The 9,080-nt window shown below is 39.1% G+C and overlaps 1 long non-coding RNA gene across 1 annotated transcript; it reads right to left on the bottom strand.

Annotated features, from left to right (window-relative positions):
- Positions 1 to 6,933: 6,933 nt before the first annotated feature.
- Positions 6,934 to 8,696, bottom strand: LOC125382052. Its single transcript, XR_007222214.1, has 2 exons — positions 7,924 to 8,696; positions 6,934 to 7,664 (listed from the first exon to the last, which is right to left on the bottom strand). It is a non-coding gene; the product is annotated as an uncharacterized LOC125382052 (long non-coding RNA).
- Positions 8,697 to 9,080: the final 384 nt, after the last annotated feature.

Here is a 9,080-nt window from a genome sequence, read left to right as displayed (position 1 = left end):
GGAAATTGTTATTGGAACAGTTATTGAGGACAAAATGTGAAGTTTTATTGTGAAATGCGTGGCTGGGCTGGGTATCGCCAGTGGAACTGAAAGTGAAACAACCCCCCCCCCCCCCCCCCCCCCCCTTCTTAACCCTCTCATTCTAGGTACAAAAACTCGCCTTATAAACAGGGATATACAGTATATAGATTATCTCTATTCAGATGAAGTTGACTGATAAAGATCCAGAGTTTTAGACAAGATATTCTGGTAAATTGACAAACTGAAATGCTGTGAAACACGTATTGTATGCATAGTTTGCAAGAACCTCTTTCTTATTTTTGTGTTGATAACACATCAGTAATTTCAAAATGTCTACAATATCAATGTCAGGACATAAATGTCGAGGAAAGAGTGGCAATCTTGAATGAAATTCAGCGATTATCATCGAAAGACGCTTTGTCCAGTGCCACAGCAGGAAATGCATGATAACATGGAACCCATGAGATGGAGCTGATGATTTCTGTAGGTGGCTTTTAAAATTTTGTAACATATTTCTATAGCGAACGTTTTATATAAATATACCACATCAATAATGTTAATATTTTGCTAATAAACGTCAACAAAATGTTTTTAAAATGTTAAATAACTTGTTGCGTCTGAGCAAGGTCGGCAAAGAATACAATACGTGTTTGATCCAAACATACTGTATGAGAGATAAGTAACTTTATTAACTGTGACTGTGGTAGCAAACGGGTGTGACCACAAAATACATAGTGTGAAATGGACTCGAAAATACAAACATTGCCATTATAAACTGCACTTAAGCAGGAACATGTCCACGTGAGCTCTTTTTTTGGACATATCAGACTCGTGACTATATATCCAGGTGAGATACTTATTGTGGTATTATTTTGCTCATCAGAAATCATTGAAGGCAAGTCAGGTCAGTATTTTTGTAGCTTTATAAGCTTTGGAAATTGCTGAAACAATATATAGACAAGTCTTCTTGGATTTGCCGGGGAGAAAGGTTAGAAGCCCCTACACTTTGATGTATTTCATTGTTTCCTGAAAATTATTATTATTATTATTAGGGCTCCAAGCCGAAAGGCTGTAGAGCCCTATTGTAATCGTTCGATTTATTATTAGGGCTCCAAGCCGAAAGGCTGTAGAGCCCTATTGTAATCGTTCGATTTATTATTATTATTATTTATTATTATTTATTATTCCGCCGATTTTTGTACCTGCCCTAGCAAAATAACCACTAGCTCGATTTTGTTCAAATTTTGTGTGTGTTTGTAGACCGTTGGGTACTAGTGCCCGCCAAAAAGCCAACGCCGTAGGCCCAAAGGCCAAGGGCAGATAACTGAAAAACAAGTATTTTTTGACGATGTATTTTGCCCTGTTGCTCCACAACCGTTTGTCCGTTTACTTTCAAACCTTGCATGTATCTACTGCTTCAGTTGCTTGATAATTTTTGTTCTTTGACTTTGGTCATTGGTCACGTGGTTTGGCAGCCATATTGGATTCAAGGTTTTCACAGGGTTTTTTGGGCACCTGTCTTCAAACACTATCTTCTCTGAATCCACTGCATGAAATGATTTTAAACTTTCTGAGAATTGTCTCCATAGAGAACACAACAAATTAGCATAGCCGTTTTTCGATATCTTTTTTAGTTGCGGCCATATTGGATTTTGATTTTGATAATTTTTTTCACCCAAGTACAAATACTGAAGAAAGCGCCTCATAAATCTACTATAAACCCCCATTCACTGGCTTTGCAGATACCCTAGTGTTCTCCACAGCCTTGTTCAATATTATGTGTACTACCCTTGACGACCAGAGTTAGAATTGGCCTTTTTCAACCGATGCTTGTCTCAAGAGGCAACTATGCTTGTCACAGGAGGCGACTAATCGGATTGGGTGGTCAGACTCGCTGACTTGATTCTTCATTTCTCAATTGCCAATTGCTATAGTACCTTATTTTTGACAGCGTTGTTAAAAGCAAACCATTTGCAAACCATTTGCGGATTAGAATATGGAGGTCGGCATTTAGTCCACTCTGGGAAACTGTGGCACACGCCAATTTGGTAGCGGCAATGTCCTGCAAACGGTGACTATCTTTCGACGGAGTTGGTACAAGCAAACCATGTACGGTTCAAACATGGTCGAAGTCAAACATGGGTTAAGAACACACTGGGACACGTGTGGTGATGTCTCACAAGCGGTTCATTACATTTGATGGCGTTGGTACAAGCAAACCATTTCAGGATTCGAACATGGTCGAAGTTGGAAATTGGTTTAAACATCATGGGACACCCAGGCACATGTCAATTTAGTGGTGGTGATGTCTCACGAGGTTCCTTACATTTGACGGCGTTGGTACAGGTAAACCCTTTGAGGATTCGAATATGAATGAGGTCGGAAACAAGTTTAGCACTTTTTCTCAGCAATGCGACAGGAACCCGGGGCCCGGACGAACGCAGAACGCTTATCCGTTTGACTGGAGCCCAATTGACAAAGAAGTTACAGCCTGTTAAAGAGTCACCAAGCCGAAAGGCTGAAGAGCCCCAGTGTTATCGTTTGATTTAATATTATTATTATTCCGCCGATTTTTGTACCAGAGCTAGCAAATTAACCACTGGCTCGATTTTGTTCAAATTTTGTATGTGTATGAAGACCGTTGGGTACTAGTGCCCGCCAAAAACCCAAGGCCCAAAGGCCAAGGGAAGATAACTAAAAAACAAGACTTTTTAAAAGATGTGGTTTCGCCCTATTGCTCCGCAACCGCTTATCCGATTACTTTGAAAACTTGCATGTATCTGCTGCTTGAGCTGCTTGATATTTTTTTCTTCTTTGACTTTGGTCATTGGTCACATGGTTTGGCAGCCATATTGGATTTAAGGTTTTCACAGCGTCTTTTGGGTACCTATCTTCAAACGCAAACAACTCCGAGTCCACTGCATGAAATGCTTCCAAACTTTCTGAGAATTGTCTCCACACACAACACAACAAACTCAACAAGCTCAACAAGCCGTTTTTGGATATCTGTTTTAGTTGCGGTTGTATTGGATTTTGATCTTGATAAAAAAAATTACCAAAATTTTACTTTAACGATCCTATCTTGTTAGCTTGTTGACAGAAACTATTGCACCCTGGAACACGCCAATGTCCTGCCAACGGTGACTATCTTTTGACAGAGTTGGTACAAACAAACCCTTTGAGGATTCGAACATGTTTGATGTCGTACATGGGTTTAGAACAGACTTAGCACATGCCAATTTCGTAGCGGCGATACCCTGCAAGTTGTGCCTACATGTGACGGATTTGGTACAAGGAAACCCTTTAAGGATTCAAACATTGACGTTTGTGCACAGTGTAACTTGGAGCCCGCCATTGCTGCTTTGCAGTTATATTTATTATTATTATTATTATTATTATTATTATTATTAGGAGAAAGAAGGCCCAATTTGCCTACTGACTTTCTGTTGCCCCCCTATATTTTCCTAGGTTATATGATGGCCATTTTATGCAGCAGTATATCAATATTTTGAATGTTGATGTTTCTATTTTACTTACCCCTTCTGCACAAGTAGTCACAAAAACGTGCAGAGGCACCCAAATATTAAAGAAACCTGCCATTTAAAAATAGATGATAGTTATGGATTTGTATGTTTCAGGCAGCCTCACACTGACCCATTTGAAGCATTACACAGCAGCCTGGAGGAGGAGTCCTCCATTATCAGTTTGTGATGACGCTTTCATGAGTCCTTTTTACCTTATATGATGTGAGGACATGAGACTGGCGAAGGAAACTTGAGCGACCTCCAATTCACCAACAGCCATCAGCACAGTATTTTATATATTGTGAAACATTGCACACATGTTTTTGACACAATCTGACATGATGATGTTCATGCATGTCATTGTTATTTGGCTTCACTGCTGGCTAAGTGGTGTTATTGCTATTCATCTACCTGGAGGAAGCAACTAAATCACAAAAGAATCTCAAAATACCTGCATGACATGTTCATTTATGACAGTCTGCATCATTTATGTTAACATATTGTCATCTCCAATCACTTTGAATAGGCATGAAATCTGTTTACACACATTCATGCTGTGTATATGCTGTTTCAAATGTTCCATTCTATTCTGTCAGTGAACTGAGCTGATGTTTTAAAAGTATCACAGCTGTAGCTGCTGAGAGAAAAAAAAGGTAGCTATGGTTTATTTCAAGGTGATATGTATTTTCAAAGCATGTGCATATAAACATGAAATATGATATGTATTACTGTTAAGATGTTTATGTTGTGAAATACCTATGATTTCTCATCTTAGGTCATGCTTTCGGTGATCTTTTCTTCATATGAGATCCAAGATGTTTTACAGCATGAAATATGGTTTGTACATTGTAATAGTCACAGTGAACTCTAGTTACTCTTATGTTGATTTGACCATTAAAAAAGGGACTATCCTGCCAAACATACTTTTGTTGTTGCATTGTGCAGAGCTGTGACTTGTAGCAAGCAGAAGTTGTAGGAATCGAAACCTTGTTCATGTTATATTGACCAGTACTAAATATTTATCAGTGCAAGGCAAGGCTACATTTTTTGAGTTGCCTTATATGGATATCTCCAGCCTAGAAAGATGAAAATTTATAAATGCCTGTAAAGCACCCGTTTTTGTACACAATAGGTTAAGTTGCCAAGACAATAGTTTTCAAAGTGTTAAACAAGACAAACTAACAACCATTGTACATGTGTAAACATATTTAGATAACTCTTTGAATAACCAAAACAATTATATATTTTTCCATCAACCAACATGATGAACAAGGATTTTTCAAAAGATCAGTAAACGAAGAAACAAATATAAATTGCGGTAATTTTGTTTTGGTATTTTAACACTTGTGTATAAATTATGTTCCGTATTTCATTCTCTGTGTCGACTGCCACCGTGGTGTTATGGTAGAACGTCATCCCGGAGAGCAGATGGACTGGGACCCGATCCCCAGCCACTTCATACTTAAAAACGTTGGAAGATGGTACTTGTTGTTACACTGTCTGGTGCTCGGCAATAAGGGGCTAAAACAAGGACTGGTTCGCTTTTAGTCAGCATACTGGAAGCCACCTCAAATTTTCTCAATTTTAAAAGATGTTGGAGACTTATTTCTGACATGATTGGATAGCATATACGCCTTTGTTTATAGTGGACGAGGATGTTCGTCACTCACTCATAGATTTGTCTCTTGTGACTTCAAACTAAAAGCCTTTCCACAGGATTCAAGTACAGCCATCAAAGCTGTGGTAGTGTCGATAGTTGGTTAGCTTTGGTCTGGAAACATTGCTGCATTACTGATACATGCCTCGAGATCTCTAGCAGCTATTATGAGGCAGGCTTGTCAAGACAAATAATCTTGGAAGTCTTCCCTCCTAATAATGCACATGCAATAGACTTGGTTGACTCATGCCATTTTCAATGGCAAGATTCCTGAACTACACCAGCAGATGCTAACTGACTGAAGCTCCATCTGTTCGGTAATAGAAGCTGATTGAAGTAATTGTGGCCAAGTGTCTTGCCCCAGATTTTTTCTTAGATTCTTAAAAGAATTTGTAGAAGCAAACAATCCATAGTCTCAAGATATTCAGTCAGCATTCTTACAAAACCGTCCCATCTGTTTACACTGACACAGCTGCATCTGGTACCCGTGAAGATCCGGGGTAGAATAGGTCTCCAGCAACCCATGCTTGCTGAAAAAGGCAACTATGCTTGTTGTAAGAGGCGACTAACAGGATCTGGTGGTCAGGCTCGCTGACATGGTTGATGCATGTCATCGTATCCCAATTGTGTGGATCGATGATCATGGTGTCAGTCACTGTATTGTCTGGTCCAGACTTGATTATTTACAGACCGCCGTCATATAGCTGAATGAGTAACAACAAACAAACAAACAGCTGCATCTGAACATTGAACCAGAAGACGACTTAGCATCACTGAACCCCAGGATGCGTACCAACATGTCCTTATCCATTCAGACTCATTTCTTCCCACCACCTGATCGTTATTAACAGCTTTTCTTTCGGTGGTCATTACTAACATGTCATTTAGCTTAAATACTTTTAGTGTATCTATGGACATTATACAACATGACTTTATTTTCGTTACTACCTTGCTTCCATGGCGACGGAAAAGCAGTCTCTGTGGAGCTGATTGATTGATATTTAGATATTTTGGTCAAATTAGTATTTAGGTACAATTTACTTAGCAACTCAATTGAATAGGTTTTCTTACCATGGAAATATTACCAAGGCATATGATTTGTTGGAAGTTTTGGTGTTGTACGATTTCATTAAGATGTACACAAAGACAAAAATTAAGTACACCCCTATTTCTGAACCAAATGGCAAAAATGATGGCCTGGGATGACTGACCACAGGAGCTGGGCGATACCAATGTCATCGGATAGAACAAACATTTAACAACAAATAAAGAAGATATTGGTGAGTTGTGATTGAAATTTACTGACAAAAACATCATGGTAACACAGGTACTGTTTTTGACCTTAGACAATATAGGCCGTGGGCTAGGTATGACCCACGAGCACCCCCCACACATCCAAACCCCGCTTAATTTTTTTAAAGCCCATAAACATACTAAACATGATTTTGAATGTTAACAAGAAAAAAGTTGGGACGAACTTGTTGTTACAGCCTTTCAAAGTATGGTACCTTATATCGCTTTTTCACCCGGTTTTGCCATATATCACTTGAGGGTATGATTACGTTTTGGGTTGTCATCTCACTAGTGATCCACTGATCGTCAAGTGTGATATACCACTGGAATCCATATAATATAAATACATCTCCAATGAGGTATCAATAATTGGTATTGAGTGAATATGGACCAACCCATGGCAAATCGAACGTCATACATCCCGACGAAACTAAATTCTTCTCGCAGAAACCTTTAATCCGGTATATGTTCTAGGTACGTGTGCCTGATTCCACTATAATCTTCTAACACATGTTCCAGTACAGCTACAGTTCGCCACGACTAGTGATATTTTGCTTCACAGGTAAATAGATCCTTCCCTCTGATCCGCGGCAGGAGAGGCTCATCGTTTTGACGTTGAGCTACTTCAATGACATGCTGCCATCCATCCCGACTGAAGTTTGTGAGCCCTTCTGTTGTCCAGCTTCCTTTTGACTTGAATTTCTTTTATGAATACAAAGTACAAAAGATGCAGTCAGGTTGGAAGATGATGGGCTCATAGGATGGACGCTGAATTGGGCGGCAAGCTAGTTCCTAAGATTCAATTTCAGGTTGTTACAAACTGTCAAGGTTCATTGTAAAACGCAGATAATATTCTCTGTGATAGCCATGGGTTTCTTCCAAAACTGCCGGCAAGCTTGTACATGACACTTCCATTTGATTTGGCGTTTCTGGAGGTTCTGCCATCCTTCTGCGCTTTTTGATCGCTCCTTCAGCTTTTCCATCTTCTCATCAGGATCTTTGGCTTTGCTCAGATGTTGTAGTGGGCCATACTTCAAGCCAGGCACATGTATGATGCACACTGGCTCTGTATCACTGGGGATACGTTTCCGTTTTGGTTGAGATGTCAAAGCTGTCTTCGAGTTGTTCCCGGTTGTATAAGATGTTGGTCTCAGTCACAACAGTTCAACCTCAAAAGACACATAATCATGGTGATGACATTGTTACAAGGTGGGACATTTCCCTATATATTAACTTGGGTATTCTGTAAGAGAATCTTAAGTATGTAATTGGAATATAATTTATTTCTGTGAATGCATGGTTCCTGTTCATTTCAAGCCATTCATATACGATTTGGACGATTCGTATTTGGACAATTTCTGTAAACTGGAAACTTAAGTAGCTAAGTGATGTATGAATTAAATGTTAGTAAGTGAATTCATCTTTTACCTTCGGTGGTGCCCCCAGCAAATTCACCTTAACTAGTAGCTGTACTAAAACATCTGAAACGGCAAAATTTGTCAAAATATCAAGCCTGCGTCCAAGAAATTGATTTGTATATTTGCTGAAATAAATAACATTTACATTATGATCAGTTTTTTTGCACAGCTTTATGGTTGCCATCTTGAATATGTTACACATAGGTCCATTTCATTCAAAATTCTGAAATCGACTCGAGCATTATGCTGTGAACCTCTTATATACATACAAAAGTGAGTGATATCAGATTTGTCAAGAAGTATTCTATACGACTGTCCAAAAGTAGATCAATAATCAGCCTACATCAAATTATGGTGTTATATATGGTTTCCCATAGCATATAACACATCAAGGTCGGTGAATAACACACAAGATGACAAGCCAAATCATGAGCATACATCCAAGCGTTGTTCCGATGTAGCTAAGCCGAGAATGCAATATTAGGTATCCTACTCTGACATTATAAGAGTAAATTTGTTCCAAATTGTGCAAAAGATTTTCACCTGGTAACATCACATGTTAAGTAAGTACTTTAAGAGATGTACTGGAACATGTGTTAGAAGATTATAGTGGAATCAGGCACACGTACCTAGAACATATACCGGATTAAAGGTTTCTGCGAGAAGAATTTAGTTTCGTCGGGATGTATGACGTTCGATTTGCCATGGGTTGGTCCATATTCACTCAATACCAATTATTGGTACTCATTGGAGAGGTATTTATATATGGATTCCAGTGGTATATCACACTTGACGAACAGTGGATCACTAGTGAGATGACAACCCAAAACGTAATCATACCCTCAAGTGATATACGGCAAAACCGGGCGAAATAGCGATATAAGGTACCATACTTTGAAAGGCTGTAACAACAAGTTCGTCCCAACTTTTTTCTTGTTAACATTCAAAATCATGTTTAGTATGTTTATGGGCTTTAAAAAAATTAAGCGGGGTTTGGATGTGTGGGGGGTGCTCGTGGGTCATACCTAGCCCACGGCCTAATACCTAAAGAAAGTATGGAGCTGCAAGATTAAGTAAACGAGTTACGTTTGATATTTCGTGTGAAATTGTTCTTAAAAGTCTCCACTTGACATGCCACGTGAAACAGAACAGTAGCGGGTATAACCG

The sequence above is a fragment of the Haliotis rufescens genome, unplaced genomic scaffold (assembly GCF_023055435.1).
Source record: "Haliotis rufescens isolate VD_foot unplaced genomic scaffold, xgHalRufe1.0.p SCAF_2, whole genome shotgun sequence".
Taxonomy (NCBI): Eukaryota; Metazoa; Mollusca; class Gastropoda; order Lepetellida; family Haliotidae; genus Haliotis; species Haliotis rufescens.
This window is presented reverse-complemented; position numbering and strand designations above follow the sequence as displayed.